Genomic DNA, 19,032 nt, shown 5'->3' with positions numbered 1-19,032 from the left:
GATCATTTAGAACTTTACAAAATCCAGTCTCAGAGGAATCTCTAATGGCTGGGAAACACTTGAACGGTTCAGAAGTGCCCTTAGTCATCACAGAAATGCAAGTCAAAAGGGCTCTGAGATTCTACCCTATATCTATCAGAATAGCTAAGGTCAAAAGTTCAAGTAACAGCACATGCTATCAAGGATATGGAACAAGGCGAACCATTGCTGATGGGAATACAAACTTGGACAACCACTTTGGAAGTCAATTTGGCTGTTTCTCAGAAAACTGGGAATAGTTCTACCTCAAGATCCAGCTATACCACTCCTGTGCATATACCCAAAAAGATGCTCCACCATCCCCCAAAGACCCTTGCTCAACTATGCTCATAGCAACTTTATTCATAATAGTCAAAAACTGTAAATGACCCAGATGTCTCTCAAATGAAGAATGAATAAAGAAAATATGGTCCATTTAACAATGGAATACTACTCAGCTATTAAAAATAAGGGCATCGTGAAATTTTCAGGCAAATGGTTGGAACTAGAAAATAACCCAGACCCCAAAGGACATACATGGCATGTACTTACTTATAAGCAGATAATAGCCATAAAGTACAAGATAACCAAGGCTACAATCCACAGATGCAAAGAAGACAACCAGGAGGTCTAAATAACAAAGTGAATCTTAATCTGAAGAAGAAATAGACATTGGAGATGGATGGATGGATGGATGGATGGATGGATGGATGGAGGGAGGGAACTTGATGGAGGAGGGGATGGGGAGTGGAACAGGGCAGGGGATTAGGAATAGGGAGATCAAGGGAGAGAGAAGGGAAATTGGCAGGGGCTTGTTGGGGGGGGGGGAGCATCTCTACGATGTGCCAGAGACCTGGAATGGGGGTGGGGGAGGCAGAAGGGAAGATTTTCAGTCCTTTGGGTGGCTGACTCAATTTTCCTTTTCAAGTTTAAGTTTAAGGTCCACACAAAACAGCCCACTGCTTATCTCTCTTCACGTTGCAGGGTGAACTTAGTAAGGAGTGGAAATGTCCACACCTGTGCTATACATCAAACCCATAGGAAACAAGGGTCAAGTGACTGTGTTTGTTTCCTGAATATTTGTTTTGTTTTGTGCCACTCTCACCTGCCACCTGTGTGTCCTTGAGGATTCTTGTTCATGCTGCGTCTCAGTTTTAGAAATATTTTACTGAATATTCATGACAACATTTTCCAAGTTTATAAATGTAAAGGTTTTCTCTATTTGGTCCCAGGTAAGCATGTGGCTACTTCATTCTGAATGTCACCCGCCAGCCAGGAAAGAGGGTGAGAATTGGTAATAGAGTTGGGTAATTGGCAAAAGGTGTGTTTATTCTAAGGATTGGACATTTTCTAAGCTGGCGCCTATCACTTTCTGTAATTCTTCAGGGTGTTTTTTAGGCATTTTATCAAGATGGATGGATTGACTAAGCAGCCCACTTGGTATGTGTGCAACAAATAGTGAATGTGAAAATGGCCAGGGATGGAGACAAGTGTCTAGGATTTCCAGCTCTAACTGACATGAAAAAAAAATCAGGGTTTCTCAAAATAGGGGTCGCCTAGCATATCATTGTTCAAATCATCTCTATGCTAAATCAAAGCAGAAGCCAGGACCTCCTGCTTAGTCCTTTCTAATGGAATGTTTTCTAAGCACAAAATTATTCCATTACAACAGGAAAGCATATTTTGGCTTCCTGTGAGAGCCACGTTGAAGAATTACACAAAGCCATAGGTATCAACACTGTACCAGCTTAGAAAATGTCCAGTCCTTAGAATAAAAGCACCCTGTGCCAATTATCCAGATCTATTATGGATTCCCACCCTCTTTCCTGTCTTGTGGGCGACATCCAGAATGAAATACCCACACACTTACACGAGACCAAATAGAGAAAACATTTACATTAATAAACTGGGAAAAAGTAATTATCCAATTACAACAGGAAATCACATTCTGGCTTATTATGATACCCACTGAACCCATTCATTTGAAAGAACTCTTATAGAATACTTTTGCCCCCAAAAGTAGTTTCTATAACTTTAAATGTGTAGTCTTTTTCTGTGAATGGGGGTTGAGGGGGAGTAGGTTGTTCCTTTTCTAAAGAATGAATGTACCAGCCAGCCTAATAGAAAAACTGGGAAATAGAAAAACTCCAGATGCTGCCTTCATGAATGTCATATTTTGGTTGGAGAGACCAGATAGTCACACACACACAAAAATCTTAGATAGCTGATGGATCCCTAAGTTTGAGGTCAGCCTGGTCTACAGGGCTAGTTCCAGGAGAGCCAGGGTTATACAGGGAAAGTCTGTCTTAGAAAACTAACTAGATAGATAGATAGATAGATAGATAGATAGATAGATAGATAGATAGATATGAGATAGGTAGATAGATAGGTGGAAGATAGGTAGATAGATGATAGATAGATAGATAGATAGATAGATAGATAGATAGATAGATAGATAGATGATAGATAGAAGATAGGTAGATAGGTGAGAGATAGGTAGATAGATAGATAGATAGATAGATAGATAGATAGATAGATAGATAGATAGATAGATACATACATAGATACATATATACATAGATACATAGATACATATATAGATACATAGATAGAAAGATAGATGCATAGATACATAGATAGACAAATGAAACCTTACCTGGCAGAGGAGATAACATGATCAAGAAGATGATTTTCCCAGGGCAAGGCTTATCCATTGCAATCCAGATGTGCTGACCCCTGAAACTTTCTCAAATGTGAGAAACATGACTGAATAACTTATGGTAGTGGGAGTTTGCATTCATGCTCTCCCCAAGTGGGGGGATCTTTGAAGTGATACTGTGATTAGTTGTCTGAGTAGATCCTATAGCTTCCTGGAAGGCAGAGAGATGCAGTGTGATTGAAACACTAAGAAAAAGTTGTTGTTTTAAAAAATTGTCATTTGATGAATGAACAAGATCCAGAAAGGAGCGAATGCAAGATGGATGGGGGCTGTGTCACACCAAAGAGGAACAAGAGGAAATGGATTCAGAACTCAATGCAATAAGCAATGACAGAGTGACTGGGTGCCTCCTGAGAAACATGACACTGTATGCCAAGATCTTGGCTGCCCCAATGCTCACTCTCCAGCGTGACAAAGGAGCAATACAAAGAAAAAGAGAAAATAAACAAAACCAATTTAGATTGCAAATTGTATTTAAGGGAATGAATAGGTGCAATGGCAGAGAATGTGGAGCAGGTTTGCATTCAGTATTTCCCAACTTTCAAGCACGTGTGAATTTCCCAGGATCTTATTAAGACAGATTCTGATCTAATGTATGAAATGGGCTGTAAGATTTGCATTAGGAAAAAAAATCCCAAACCTCAGATGGCATGCATACCCTTCTTCACCTTGCCCAGTAGGTGTGGCTTTACAGAACAAGTTCTGAGGACCCAGATAAAAGGATAGGCAGAGCACAGGCTTCCTGGTGGGACAGGGTAGTAAGGAAGCATTAAGAGGCAGCTCTGGATCACACTGAGGGGTCTAGAGTACCCAAGTGGGTGTCAGGACTTCATCAGTGAGGCTCATGCTCAAGATGAGACTTGTCTGTTACATAGACTCAGCTTACCAACACACTGTCCAGTCAGGGCATATACAAAAAAAGATACTCGTAGAGCATAGCAGAGAAGATGTAGACTTAGACTATGAAGGATCAAAGAAATAGGACTGTCATAATCCTATCACTCCTGAATGATCCCCTGTTGATAGGAAGGAAAGGACAAGCAGGATCAATGTCTAACAGAAAGGGAAGAAGTTTTTGTTTTTACCTCATGTGGGATTATATTAGGCTAAAGAAATTCTGTCAAAAGCACCAAGAGTCTTAAAGGAGTATATATGTAATTCAATTTAGGGCAAGATATGGAAAAAGGTGAGCAACAATGGGCTGAATTTGGGGGAAATTTATAAGGAAGGTCATATAAGAGCCAGAAGGGCCTGGGGAAACACTGGGAGGATGAGGAGGTACTGGGAGTAGTCCTTGTTCGTATGGGCAGATGCTGTGTGATGAGGGGACACTGGCAATTGTCACTGTCATCAGTGTCCACCACTCTGCAACCCTTCTTCCACCAAGGTTCTCTGTCGGACCACAGTTTTGAGGGTTGGTGGCCAAGCCTTTCCACCAAGGGAAGGATTGCATCTTCATGTGTGAAGGAGAGAAAAGTGACAAGAAGGTACAGCGCTAGGAGGAAAACCCATTGGCCTGACACAAGTATGGTGGTCCCAGGACAAAATGCAGTGCGCCATTGCCATGCATCATCTGGGGCAAGGGGCCGGGCATGAGTGACAGGACAGTGTCTCTTTGTGACTCCTTAGATTACAGAAACCAAGTCCTGGGCACATGGAGGTAAGTTCATAAGGACCCAGGCTTTCTTGGTGCTCAGTCTATCATTCTGTTATTCAGTCAAGGTGAACAAGTGTTAAGTGTGGAGGCTATATACAACATACCTTGCTGTGAGTGGGTGGGAACCTTGGCTCTTGCATTCATTGATATTAGCTTTGAGCTTATGTCAATGCTTTGGTACATAAGGTGACATTCTTATGATTACAGAATTCCATATGTCATAAATATGAGAACGCACTCAATGCATAATTCGGGCAGTTCCACACATAAATACTAGGTGGCAGCCCAACACTGCCTTTGGGTAATTGAGGCGTCTTGTCTGATTCTCTACCCAGCACATTAATGGAAAATTTTAGATGCTTTAAGAAGGGCTTTCAGTGGGAAGGTTTACAGAAATAAGTAAATGATGCTGATGACACATTTGTTAACTGCCTTTCTCCAAACCACTTTTTAAATTACGAATTATACATGCAATTTAATGAGACGGCAAAAACTTAAGGCAACTGAAAAATAGGCAGAGGATGTAAATAGCTATTTTATAGGAGCAATGCACAAGGCAATGGCCATATGCGGTGGGTGTTTAACTTCTTGGAAGATGAGAAATTATAATTATGTAAGTATGATTTTTATCACCCCTTGATCTGATAGAAACATTTTTTCTGAGTTCTAACCTAGAGAAAAATGAGAGATATGGTTAAAGATCTATGCACAAGTATCCTCAATGATTTATTTATGGTAATCTAAAGACGTTAGTTCTTAGAAGATGCTGTTTCCTACAGTAGAATATCATACATTCTTAATTGATTTGATTTTATGTTTTAGTCAGTCTCTAACAAAATTATATGCATTATAGTGAGTTAATGTAAGAAATGCTGACACATGATTCACAAAAACAGACAAAGAAGAGGGATAGTTTGCCTCTTTGGAGATGGGGAGAGATGGGATTTGTGGAGATTTTAGTCATTAGGAGAAATGACAGGTTAGAAGTTTCGACTATGAGGCCATCGCTTGGCTGGTGCAAAGCAGAATCATGATCAAATGGATCACTATGGTCACACAACAATGAATCTTTGGCAGCATCACAGGACGAAAACCCAGGTCTTTCTCTTGGACCATTTTTTTTTTTTTAATTCATGAATGTATGGGGACTTCAGTACGACACTCATTGGTGCTGTCAGAATACAGGTATCTGTGGCAATTAAAAAGGAAAATAATTCAGTAAAACAGGAAGAACCTTCTCTCTCCCGAGTGATACAGAAATATCTGTACCCATTTTATTCAATTCACAAATGTATTAATCTGCTTTTAATTCAGTTCTTAACACATTCTTACATAACATGTAATGCCTTTTATGAAAAGCAGAAAACTGTAGCTGGCTGAGCCTTTTGCTTTAAGCAAAGACATGAATGAACAAGGCAAGGAAAAACTGATAGTGTTGTTTGACCAAGAGTTTGTTTGTTGTATTCCTTTAGAAACACATGAACCAAGTGTTTGATTTATTTATTTTCTGACCTTATTGAGTCAATTATCCATTGCTCTCATTATGGAAATAGTAGATTAAAAATAAAGGAAGCCTTTCATCATGGTTGGGCACTTCAGTAACTATAAAGAACAAAGATATATAGTATCCAGTCTTGGAATCTAGTACCAAATAAAAGCTTAGAAGGCTTTTAATTTAGGTGAGTATATTTTAAAATAATGGTCTGACATAGTCCCTTCTTACAAACATCACAATCTATATAGTCAGAGTCCTGGTCTTTTTGCTTCATCTATCAGCCAAGCAACTTAACAAACTGATGGAGAAGTAACCGCTTCATTGGCTCTGTGATTCCAGCCGTTCGAGTATTTTTTTACATTATTAAAATCTTTTACTTTTTTCAAGTTAAACAATTCTTACAGGTATATATGTCAGGCACATCGCTTTACCTCTTTGTCTTCCTTCTTTAGCAATTTGCATTTTTATTTTTAACATGACAAATATAAAGTTACATGGAAATGCTAGGTAATAGCATTCTCCTTTTTCCTAGGATCCTGAACTTTGACAATGACATTGCTAAGAAATTTTACCCTGATTAGGAAAATATGTTGTTTTTTTTTTCTGTGTTCACTGATATATTTGGACATATCATACTTCCAGGTTCCCATTGAGGTGGGGATAGAAGCACAGGAGACGAAGTCCTACCCTTTGTGTGAAATGATATTACCATCGAGCTACTATTACAATAATTTCTATAGAGAATTGTATATCCGATGGGGCTAGAAACAGTGACAACTGTCCGCACCGAGTTTTCTTCACAAAGTGCTGAATGTTTGAGAGGGCTTTGCAAAACAGGTTAAAACCTTCCTGAATGAGATTGATGAAACAGTAGATTTTATTATAATAAAATACAAAAGAAGCACCTACTATTATTTATTAATTTTAAAAAATGCATATATTTGACCTACATGTCTAGTCTGCCTTTTATCTGTACAGTTGATATCATGAAACAAAGAAGGGAAATATAAATTTTAGCAACTTCAATCTTGGTGCTTTCTGGAACATTGAGAAAGGCAGTTCTTTGTATTTTGCTCATAATTCTGTTTGGGAGTACGTTGAAAGCATTGTAATAAACATTTGCATGTTTTATAGAAGGTTACGGGATTTCTACTTTTATTTGAATTTCCTTGCTCATTGGATCTATGTGTGCAGGATTTTTTTTTTTCAGTGTGAATGGTCTGGGTCGTCTTTCATTTAGGGCAGAAGCATAGACAATGACTTGAATTTGGCTTCCTGGTGTCTCAATAACTTCAGAATCTGTGAAAACTCACAGGAACCTCTTGCTCTGCCAAATACCTCCAAAGTTAGGAGTGGCCCAAGGTTAATGCTGAGCTGCAGCAGAGACTAGAGGCTCTTCCCTGACTGAAGGGTTACATCATTACATCATTTTTACCTTGCAGGTCTAGATTAATTTCAGCAATGTGTGAGGGCTTGCCCTTGGGTATGCGCTCACCAGGGACGCTCAGGTTCCCATGAGCTTCGGAAGCTCGGCTCCCATCCCTTTCTTTCCCCTACCCGCTTCCAATGAGTGTCGATGAAGCTGCCTTACTACTTACTAGTTACTAATTAAAATCAACCAAACTCATTCGAGATTTTAGAGGAAATGGTTTCACTTTTTTTTTTCACATTTATGATAAGGTTGGCTATAGGTTTGTTAGATATAGCGTTTTATTTCTCGCTAATTCAGGGCTTTTATGGGGTAGTCCAGGCTGACATCAAACTCACAGAGTAGCTGAGAATGACTTTGATATATGACTCTCTTGCCTCTATCTCCCAACAGCTGGAATTAAAGACATGAGCTGTCACCGCAGGCTTATACAGTGCTGGGAATCAAACCTAGGCTTCGGACATGCTGGGCAGTCTACCCAGCTAAGCTACGTATTTTTTTTATGACTGCTTCAATCCATGTTGATTGTTATAAATTTCTTTATATTGTTCCTATATTCTTTCGATTTAATGTTGGTAGGTCATTTGTGTCTCTAGGAACTCAATTTCTTCAGTATTTTTCAGTTACTTGGAATAGAAGCGTTTAAAGTACTCCTTAATGGTTATTTGGATTTCATTGGGATCTGTAGTATCCCTTCCCTTTGTAAATTTGTATCCTGTCTTTCTTTTGGTTAATTTGGCTACGAGATTGTCAATTTTTATTTTATTATTATTTTTTAAAGAACAATTTTGTTGTTTGCTTCTGATTGACTGAAGAATTGTTCTCTAGTCTTCATCTTTTTAATTTCTCCCTCATTCTTATTTCTTGTCCTACACTGATTTAGGGTTGGGTTTAGTCTTGATTGTCTAGGACTTTGTGGTGCATCATGAGGTTATTTATTTAAGATCTTTCTGTTTCTTTAACTATAAACATTCATATCTATAAGTATTCCCTTTAGACTTGCCCTAGCTGTATCTCAACAAGGCTGGTAAGTTATGTTTTTATTTTTATTTGTGTTTAACAGTCTCTTTCTTTCCTCCCTGATTTCTTCAGTGACTGACTAGCCATTCAAGAGTATATTCTTCAGTTTCATCTGGCTATTTATTTATTTATTTATTTATTTAGCTATTAGCTTCTAGAGAGCTATAATAAATAGCATAAAATGATAATATATAAGAACCTCTTTGGAAATTTTGCATTTAGTAAGGTTTGATTTGTGACCTAGAAACATAGTCTGTTTAGAGTAGATTCCATGGGAAGCTAAGAAAAAAAAATGCATGTTTTATTTCTTTCAGATGGAATCTTCTATAGCTATGTATCACATCTATTTGTTCCATAGTGTATTTTAATTCTGAGTTTTACTTTTTTAATTTTTAGTTTGGATGGATTATGTAGATATGAGTATGAGATGTTGAAATCATATACTATTATTATATTGAGACTTGTCTGACCTTTGGTGTTCAATAATGTTTTTTTTTTGTTTTTTTGTTTTTGGTAAGAGTGAGATTGTCAATGTTTATTGTCTGCATATTCATAATTGTAACACATTCTTGACAAATCATTCTATTTTTTAATGTGTAGGGATGTACCTTACCTCTTTTGATTAATTTGCATTTGAAGTCTACTTTATTTGAAAGCAAAAATCTAAGTCTGTTCTTTTTGCCTTCCTTTTTATTGACAGATTGTATTTCACCTCTTGGCTTTCAATCTGTATCTTTATCAATGAAGTGTGGACACTTGGATCTAGTTTTTGTTTCAGTCAGCAAATCTATAAAGCTCTATTAGTAAGCTCATGAGATGTACAGCTAAACCTCTATTGAAATTTCTTTTATTCCTATAGTTTTTTTTTTCCTGATTGGTTGGATTATTGCCTGCTCATTACTCTCTCCCCTATTAGTATAAGGGATTTTCTGGCTCACTCTGCTAGGCATCATAGTTTCCTTTCTAGCTCTCCTTTGTTTACTTGATCATGTTATGACTTTTATTCTTTCTTATGCTTTCATGACTGAGACTTTCTTGCTCTTCTGTGTGTAATATTCCTTGAATTCAGCAGTGCTGGCTTTTGGTGTGTGTGTGTGTGTGTGTTTGTGTGTGTGTGTGTGTGTGTGTGTGTGTGTGTGTGTGTGTGTGTGTGTATGTATGATGAATTGGTTTCCTTAATGTCTCTTTGTCTTGAAATGTCCTAATATCTCCAACAGCTTTAAAATCTAGTTTGCCTAGATAGAGCTATCTTGGTTGACAGTTATTTACTGCCAGGGCTTTAAATATTTCATGCTTTCCTGGTTTTGAGGATTGGTGAGAAATCTGTTGTTTCTGCTTTTATAGGTGAGTTTGTAGTTTTCCTTATATATCTTATTATTGTTTCTTTCTTTGGTATCTTTTAACTTCTTGACTATAATATGCTATAGAGAAGTTCTTTTCTGGTCCTGTGTATTTGGGATTTTAAATTCCTTTGGCATTTGAATGTTTATTTATTTCTCTGGATTTGGAGGAATTTCTGCTCTGACTTCATTGAGTGGATTTTTTTTTAAAATATTTCTTTCTTGTTTATCTTAGTTTCTTATATCCCGTGGATGCTTAGGTTTGGGTTTGTATCCTGGAATGTTTTGACATTGTGGTCATGCATGATGAGAGTCAGTTCTGTTATTCCACGTGGGTCCTGAGAATTGAACTCAGATCATCAGTCTTGGTGGCAAGCTCCTTTATCATTTAGGACATCTCACCAGTCCAATTCACTTTGCCTTTAATATTTAATTTTTAATTCTTTTCAAAATCTCCATTTCCTTGATGAATTTTCTTTGGCATTGCTGGTTTATTTATCTATACTGCTGATTTCCTCATCAGAGTACCCTCTTTTCGCTGTATGTTACTGTCTGGCTATATCCTTTTTCTGTTGCTGTAGTAAAATGTCTTGTAAAAGCAACTTAAGGAAAATGTTCATTCTTATTTTGTTGTTGTTGTCATTTTCCTTTATTTTGTTTTTGTTTTTAGCTGACCATTCAAGGGTACGGTCCATGATGGTGCAGATAAGCCAGGGGCAGGAATTATTTTTTAATTATTTTTATTAGGTATTTTCTTCATTTACATTTCAAGTCCCCCATACCCTCCCCCCAACTCCCCTACCCACCCACTCCCACTTCTTGACCCTGGCATTCCCCTGTACTGAGGCATATAAAGTTTGCATAGCCAATGGGCCTCTCTTTCCACTGATGGCCAACTAGGCCATCTTCTGATACATATGCAGCTAGAGACACGAGCTCTGGGGGTGGGGGGGTACTAGTTAGTTCATATTGTTGTTCCACCTATAGGGTTGCAGATCCATTTAGCTCCTTGGGTACTTTCTCTAGCTTCTCCATTGGAGGCCCTGTGTTCCATCCAATAGCTGACTGTGAGCATCCACTCCTGTGTTTGCTAGGCCCCGGCATAGTCTCACAAGAGACAGCTATATCAGGGCCCTTTTAGCAAAATCTTGCTAGTGTGTGCAATGGTGTCAGCATTTGGAGGCTGATTATGGGATGGATCCCCGGGTATGGCAGTCTCTAGATGGTCCATCTTTTTGTTTCAGTTCCAAACTTTGTCTCTCTAACTCCTTCCATGGGTGTTTTGTTCCCAATTCTAAGAAGAGGCAAACTGTCCGCACTTCGTTCTTCGTTCTTCTTGAGTTTCATGTATTTAGCAAACCGTATCTTATATCTTGGGTATTCTAAGTTTCTGGGCTAATATCCACTTATCAGTGAGTACATATTGTGTGAGTTCTTTTGTGATTGGGTTACCTCACTCAGGATGATGCTCTCCAGGTCCATCCATTTGGCTAGGAATTTCATAAATTCATTCTTTTTAATAGCTGAGTAGTACTCCATTGTGTAAACGTACCACGTTTTCTGTATCCATTCCTCTGTTGAGGGGCATCTGGGTTCTTTCCAGCTTCTGGCTATTACAAATAAGGCTGCTATGAACATAGTTTAGCATGTGTCCTTCTTACCGGTTGGAACATCTTCTGGATATATGCCCAGGAGAGGTATTGCAGGATCCTCCAGTAGTACTGTGTCCAATTTTCTGAGGAACCACCAGACTGATTTCCAGAGTGGTTGTACAAGCTTGCAATTCCACCAACAATGGAGGAGTGTTCCTCTTTCTCCACATCCTTGCCAGCATCTGCTGTCACCTGAATTTTTGATCTTAGCCATTCTGACTTGTGTGAGGTAGAATCTCAGGGATGTTTTGATTTGCATTTCCCTGATGATTAAGGATGCTGAACATTTTTTTTTCAGGTGCTTCTCAGCCATTCGGTATTCCTCAGGTGAGAATTCTTTGTTTAGCTCTAAGCCCCATTTTTAATGGGGTTATTTGATTTTCTGGAGTCCACCTTCTTGAGTTCTTTATATATATTGGATATTAGTCCAGGGGCAGGAATTTGATGCAGTTGGTCACGTTGTATTCCATCACAGAGAACGATGGCTGCGCAGGCTCAGTTTTCTTTTTCCTTTTTATTCAGCCCAGAACTCTACCCACAGAGTGGTGCTACCCATGGTTCATATGGGCCTTCTTACCTCAATTAGCCTAATTTAGATAATCTCTCATCGCTGCCCAGAGTCTTTTCTCTTAGGCGACACCAGATTCTGTAAAATTGACAATCCATATCAGCTATCTCATGGACCCTGAGTTGGACTGATCTGCTTGTGTCTATCTTCTTTCAGGTTGTCAATAATTTTTGCTCTCAGTCTTTTGAATCATCATCTGGAATTATACTACTTCAGTGTCTGAGTTCAGTGACAGAGGGACTGTGATGTTTTGGAGGCATCTTGCTGCTTTGCTTCTTCTTGTTTCTTGTACCCCCAGGTTGCAATTTGTGCCCTGTTGAAGTGGACATCTGTTCTGCTCGCTCTGATCGAAAGGCTTACTCTTGGAGTCTCAGCCTCTGGTCTACTCAGGCAGAAAACAAACTGCCTTTGGAAAGTGGTTTCTAGTTTCCCTTCACCCACTAGGGAATTCTCCAGCTGAAGCTGTGTTCAGCTCACTCCTGTTTCTACATCACCCATCTTTGTCTGGATTTTTTTGGTCAGTTGTCCTTTCTTTACTTTTCTGTATTTTCCAAATTTGCTCTTGTTTTTGTTTTTTCCTCTTTGGAATATATACTGTATTCTGAGCTTGCTCACATAAACTCAGCTTCTAATCTATGGTCTTACCTAGGAGTCTCTCTTGCTATTTTGAAATTAACATCATTAATACGTGTAATCAAGCAGTAGGTGGGAGCAGAGGCAGCTGGCCAATCTTCCGTGGATTTTTTTTTTTTTTTTTGCACAGTTTTGTGCACTGGGTTGGATTTTTAAGAACATTGCTTTCCCCCCAAGATACCCACTTCTTTATGAAACATCTAGAGACATATCTAAGAGAAAGGACTGCTTCTCAGTCTTCATCTGCAAACCATTCCTCACAGCCAGGAGAGAGAATGTGTACCCATCAATCCAGTCATCAGTGGTGCCATTTAGTGTCTAACCTGGGGTCCTGCCCTGGCACAGCTTGCCAGAATATTCTTTATCTTTTGCGTTTTCTCTCTTAAACTATGTTTGCTGAGTGTATGATACTCTACTCCATATCATGTCTGCATTTGCCTTAGTGTGTATATATATATATATATATATATATACACTATACATATATATTTACTTTGTCATCTTAAAACCTAAAGTAAAACAGAGCTTCCATCTTTTGACTAAGGCTCTTTGTGCTCCTGGTGTGATGACATATATGGAGAAGACATTTATAGGATGGCAAAAGAGCAGATATCCTCAGTCTTGACTTCTGGGCAATCCTATATAGCTGTAAGATTATGTAGCTTGAGTAGGGAGTTAGGTACAGGGGCAGAAGGGGAGGGAGGTGATGTTTCTAGGTAGGGCAGAGGTAGAGAGGACTACAAAACACATCAGTCAAAATACAGAAGCCAGCTCAGAACCTGTGCTATTGCCAAGACAGATGAGCACATTAGTGGCATTTCTTCTTACTCTTGCATTCTTTCTGACTTAAGGCAGACTTCTGAGCCCCCATGTACACGAGAACAGTAGTGTGTTCGCTTGTGCATGTGCCTTTTAAAGCAGCATTAGGAATCTATTTGCCAATCTAAGTCTTAAGAGATAGAGAAAAAAGGACAGTGACTTTTTTTTAGCTCGTTCTTTCTATATTAAACAGCTTCCCAGATCTGGCTACGGAAAGCTCAATGTATCCTTCTTGACTTGCTAACTGATGTTTTACATGGTTGAATGACTTATTCTCCACAGCAACTCTATTAGGTCAAGACTGACTCTTGTCATTTGCTAGGTGATCAAACAAAATTTGCCTTTCGTCCACCCAGCAGGACAGCGACAAGCATAGAATTTAGAGCATCTGGATACTCCCATCATGCTTTGTTGCATCTTTAGCAGCTTTGGAGGGCATTTCAACTTGACTCTACAGTACTTTTTTTTTTTTAGGGATTCCTAGCTCCTAGGCACCATGATAGATTTAAGAGAGTATGTGAAGATGGATATAATATGCTTCCTGCTGGCTCCCGGGCCAGAATCCTTCCCCTTGCATATCGCTCAAAGCAGCGTGCAAGAAGGTTAGTAAGCATTCAATTACATTTTGGGGGCAATTCATCGTGAGTAGCCCAGAGTTAAACATTTCTAATTTAGCCTTAGCAGATGTGAACAAGGCAACAATGTGTGCACTAGGAACACAGCAGAAGTAATAAAAAGAATTGGCACCTGAACAGAAAAGATGAACCGGCAGGGTCCTTTGTCTCAGTCATTTGATAGAAAGAAAGAAATCACTCCATAAATCAGTTGAAGCTGGTCTTATTCTGCCGTTCACATAACATGGAATTACTTGCTTAGACTGATAAATGGATGCCTTTGCTAGAGTCCTGTCACCAAGTCTTACATAACTTACAGTGCAATTATTACTCATGTCCTAGGAAGGTCTTATTTATTTTAGCTTCTATCATCTTTCCTATCCTGAAACATGAACTGGAGTTGACGGCAGCACAGGGAGAGGCTTTCCCCGAGACCTTAACTAGAATTTTATTTTGAAGGTGAGTGATATGAGAAAATGCATCGATTTTTTTCTTTTCTGATTTTGTTGTCAGAGCTAAATGAAAACAGCAACTGCATGTCTTATTATAAAATTAAGGCTAAACTGAAAATACAGAAATCCCAGAAGGGCTAAGGCTAGCGTATGTGAAATGTATGAGCCTTAAATATGTTAGCACACAACAGGTTTACTAACTTTATTTTAATTGTTAAAATCCAAAGAGGATAGGCATCACTTATTTATGTTTAAAAATAATGATATAGATACACATATGTGTGTATGCACAAAATACAAAATTACTCACAGGTGTACATGTACATAGAGACTTATTTTTTAAAGTCAGATATTATTTCTGTGCTTCTGACTTTTTGAGATGTGGTCTTATGTAACCCAGAATGACCTCAGACTCCCTCATAGTTGAGGCTGGCCTTCAACTCTTGATTATTCTGCCCTTCCCACCCCCAGTGATGGGATTCTAGGATTGTGTTGCCATGCTCAGTTCAAATTCTATTTAAAAAAACCTTTGAAAGGGTAAAACATGACATGGAATCTTCAGTTTGACTCCGTGTGTCTAGTAATCTAAATTAATATCCCTGGGGGGGGGGGAGATGTGAATTTTGGCAGCAGAGTGCGACACGGTAATGAAGCATAACTCCATAACTCTGTCTTAGGAGCCTCAAAAGTTTGGGCGAAATTGAAAATTAATATATTTCAGTCATTTTAGTTTCTATTTTAGCATGTGCATTGTGGCTATGTTGCCTTCTTCTTAGCCTATGTGTTTCTTTAAATTTTAGGTTAGGGGAAATTTGTTATTGAGTACAATCCATTATGATGCAGAAGGAATGGCAGCAGGAGCTTGAGGCATCTCATCACACTACATTCATAGTCATAAAACATGAAAGTACAAGGGGGAGGGATATGGTCCAGGTACGGCAGCATTAATATGTTGTTGTCCTCATTACATCTAAGCTGAGACATACTTTTTACTTGTCTGTGTGGATATTTTAGCTACTTTCTCAAATTTCCTTATTTTTCTACTTTGAAATAGAGACCTATGGCTTTAAAGCTTCTGAAAGGGGGATGCTTAGGTCTTCGGGGCAGCAATATTTAATAGTGATGCATTGTATCATATGTATTTATATCAATTATTTGCACTATTATGGCTCATTAGATGAAGAAAGCCTACAGCTGGAAGAGGCTATAATCATCTGTGAGCATAACCTTGGAAGGTGAGGAAAGCTTTTTAGAAAGAAAGCAAGTGCTTCCTATTTACTTGAAAAAAAAAGGGTCTTGCTGTGCAGCCCAAGTCGGTCTCACTGTCATTAGAGTTCAGAGAGGCTGGTTTTGAGCTGTCCATCCTTCTACTTTAGCCACCAAATAATGGGATCACAGGCATGTATTTATGAAATGAGGCAAAGTTATTTTAGACCCTTTATATGCATCTTTAGTATATAATAGCTCTGGGATGCACAGTGCATAAATGGGTGCTCGAACGAAGTCACATTTGTTATTAACACTTTTCAGGCTTGAATAAAAACACTTTTCTAAATGGTGAAAAGTCTCTTGAAGGAGAGGCTAATTTTATCATCTAGGGGAAAAATATTTCTGGAACTATGTTTGAGGGGAATACAGCTATACACAAAGAAATGAAAGTTGGATTTAAATATATTTCTTGCAAATACAGAAAGTTATCAAATTTTATAAAACCAGAAGCACATTCAATTAAAAAATATACTACTACTACCTTACACAAAACCCACAGCTACATCCGCGTGATGTTTACGCACTGTGTCATATATATATTTGAAAGCTTTTTGTAAGAGTGGATCATAACTACACTTTCTAAATATCATACTTTAGCTCTGTGCATACATCAGACAAAATAAAATAAAGTAAAATAAAATGCAAAAGTAAAAGAACATTCCTAGCCCTTGTTCCCATCCAGAGCCTCACCTCACTGGACCAGTTGACTGTATCTGTGAGCCTGCCCCCCCCCCCCCCCCGCCCTGCCTTGCAATCAGAGTTTTGTTTCTGCAGAACATCTTAAATACGATGCTCCTGGGGCTGGTGAGATGGCTCAGTGGGTAAGACTGCTGCCTGTGTATGCATGAAGACCTGAGTTCTAATCCCAAGCACACATAGAAAAAGCTTTGCATGGATGTGTGTGCCTGTCACCCCAACATTATGGGACAGAGACAGAAGAATCTCAGGAGTTTGCTAGCCATCAGCCTGGCCAAAATAAGAGGCATCTGAGTGAGAGGCTCCTGTCTCAAGGGAATAATGTGGAAAGTGACATCAATATTCTCCACTTGCCTCTGCATCCTTGTATATATACACATGGATATACACACATGCATACACCACAGACACAACATACGTGCACACACATATGCTCACAAACACACATACACAAACACACAAACTCCAAATATTTTTTAAAAGAATAAAACAATTCTTCTTTTTTTTCTTTAATATTTTTTATTACGTATTTTCCTCAATTACATTTCCAATGCTATCCCAAAAGTCCCCCACACCCTCCCCCCCACTTCCCTACCCACCCATTTCCATTTTTTGGCCCTGGCGTTCCCCTGTACTGGGGCATATAAAGTTTGCGTGTCCAATGGGCCTCTCTTTCCAGTGATGGCCGACTAGGCCATCTTTTGATACATATGCAGCTAGAGACACGAGCTCTGGGGGGGTGGGGGGGGTACTGGTTAGTTCATATTGTTGTTCCACCTATAGGGTTGCAGATCCCTTTAGCTCCTTGGTTACTTTCTCTAGCTCCTCCATTGGGGGCCGTGTGATCCATCCAATAGCTGACTGTGAGCATCCACTTCTGTATTTGCTAGGCCCTGGCCTAGTCTCACAAGAGACAGCTATATCAGGGTCCTTGCAGCAAACGCTTGCTAGTGTATGCAATGGTGTCAGCATTTGGAGGCTAATTATGGGATGGATCCCTGGATATGGCAGTCTCTAGATGGTCCATCCTTTTGTCTCAGCTCCAAACTTTGTCTCTGTAACTCCTTCCATGGGTGATTGCTTCCAATTCTAAGAAGGGGCAAAGTGTCCACACTTTGGTCTTCGTTCTTCTTCAGTTTCATGTGTTTTGCAAATTGTATCTTATATCTCGCTATACAATTCTTTAGTATTGCCTTTAGGATCTCATTTGAAATACCTTATTTTCATTAATATGTTTTAAACACTTTGGCACATAGAAATTGTACATATTTCTTGGAGTTTAGGGTGATAATTTAATACACAGTGTAATACATAGTGATCAAGGTAATTAGCATTTACACCTCCTTAAACATAGCACTTTTTTAAAATTTTTTTTTTTTTTTACATTTTAGATACATCTGCCCATTTCTGGTACTTTTTATTTTATTATTAGGTATTTATTTCATTTATATTTCCAATGCTATCCCAAAAGTCCCTCACACCCTCCTACACCCACTCCCCCACCCACCGCTCCCAACTCTTGGCCCTGGTGTTCCCCTGCACTAAGGTATATAAGGTCTGCAGTGGGCCTCTCTTTCCACTGATGGTCGACCAGGCCATCTTCTGATACATATGCAGCTAGAGACACGAGCTCTGAGGGGGTACTGGTTAGTTCATATTGTTGTTCCACCTATAGGGTTGCAGATCCCCCCAGCTCCCTGGGTACTTTCTCTAGCTTCTCCATTGGGGGCCCTGTGATCCATCCAATAGCTGATTGTGAGCATCCACTTCTGTGTTTGTTAGGCCTGGGCATAGTCTCACAAGAGACAACTATATCAGGGTCCTTTCAGCAAAATCTTGCTAGTGTATGCAATGGTGTCAGCATTTGGAGGCTGATTATGGGATGGATCCCCGGGTATGGCAGTCTCTAGATGGTCCATCCTTTTGTCTCAGCTCCAAACTCTGTCTCTGTAGCTTCTTCCATGGGTGCCTTGCTCCCAATCCCAATTCCAAGAAGGGGCAAAGTATCCACACCTTGGTCTTCGTTCTTCCCGAGCTTCATGCGTTTCGCAAATTGTATTTTATATCTTGGGTATTCTAAGTTTCTGGACTAATATCCACTTATCAGTGAGTACATATCATGTGAATTCTTTTGTGATTGAGTTACCTCACTCAGGATGATGCCCTCCAGGTCCATCCATTTGCCAACATAGCACATTTTTAAATGCTGGTAACTTTGGAACTCTTCTAGTTCTTTGTAAAGTGAATTGCTATGAACTATAATCACCTTACTATACTCTAGGTCATTTACTTATTCTTCCTACCTGACTGTTTTCTCTACCTGTTATTCAACTTAAAAAAAATACTAAAAGCAAAACGAAACAAAACCAGCTCTCTGCTACCTGTTAAAGGAGCCAGGAATACCTTTAGGGGCAAGTTGTTACTTTAAGAATATCCTTCCCATTTTACTTAATCTAAAGCTTTGGCAGAGGGTGGTGGGTAGGGTAAAAGTGGACATTCCTGGAGGTGTTCTTACCTTCCCACCTGCCATAGTCATCACACAGACTGAGATTCTCTGGAAGTGTCTCTGTCCACTGATTTAGCCCTGAATTTATGTTATAAGACCTTGACCACCTTTCCTTCCTGAATGGGGCATTAACTTGAACATTCTT

General features: G+C 39.1%; 2 long non-coding RNA genes and 1 other non-coding gene across 4 annotated transcripts in view; 2 read left to right on the top strand and 1 right to left on the bottom strand.

The window, feature by feature from the left end:
- Gm33030 overlaps nt 1-19,032 on the bottom strand; it is a 101,844-nt gene that overhangs the window by 14,374 nt on the left and 68,438 nt on the right. The window lies entirely within an intron of this gene.
- Gm26263 lies at nt 2,667-2,830 on the top strand. The gene has a single exon (XR_003949258.1). It is a non-coding gene; the product is annotated as a U1 spliceosomal RNA (small nuclear RNA).
- The window catches only part of Gm33083, a 125,751-nt gene continuing 111,533 nt past the window's right edge, over nt 4,815-19,032 (top strand). For both annotated transcript variants that reach the window (XR_001779851.1, XR_373562.2), the window contains exon 1: nt 4,815-5,007. This is a non-coding gene — a long non-coding RNA (predicted gene, 33083). The remainder of the gene's footprint in view (nt 5,008-19,032) is intronic.

Source organism: Mus musculus, chromosome 1 (genome assembly GCF_000001635.26).
Source record: "Mus musculus strain C57BL/6J chromosome 1, GRCm38.p6 C57BL/6J".
Taxonomy (NCBI): Eukaryota; Metazoa; Chordata; class Mammalia; order Rodentia; family Muridae; genus Mus; species Mus musculus.
The sequence above is the reverse complement of the archived record's forward strand: the minus strand, read 5'-3'. Positions and strand labels throughout refer to the sequence as shown.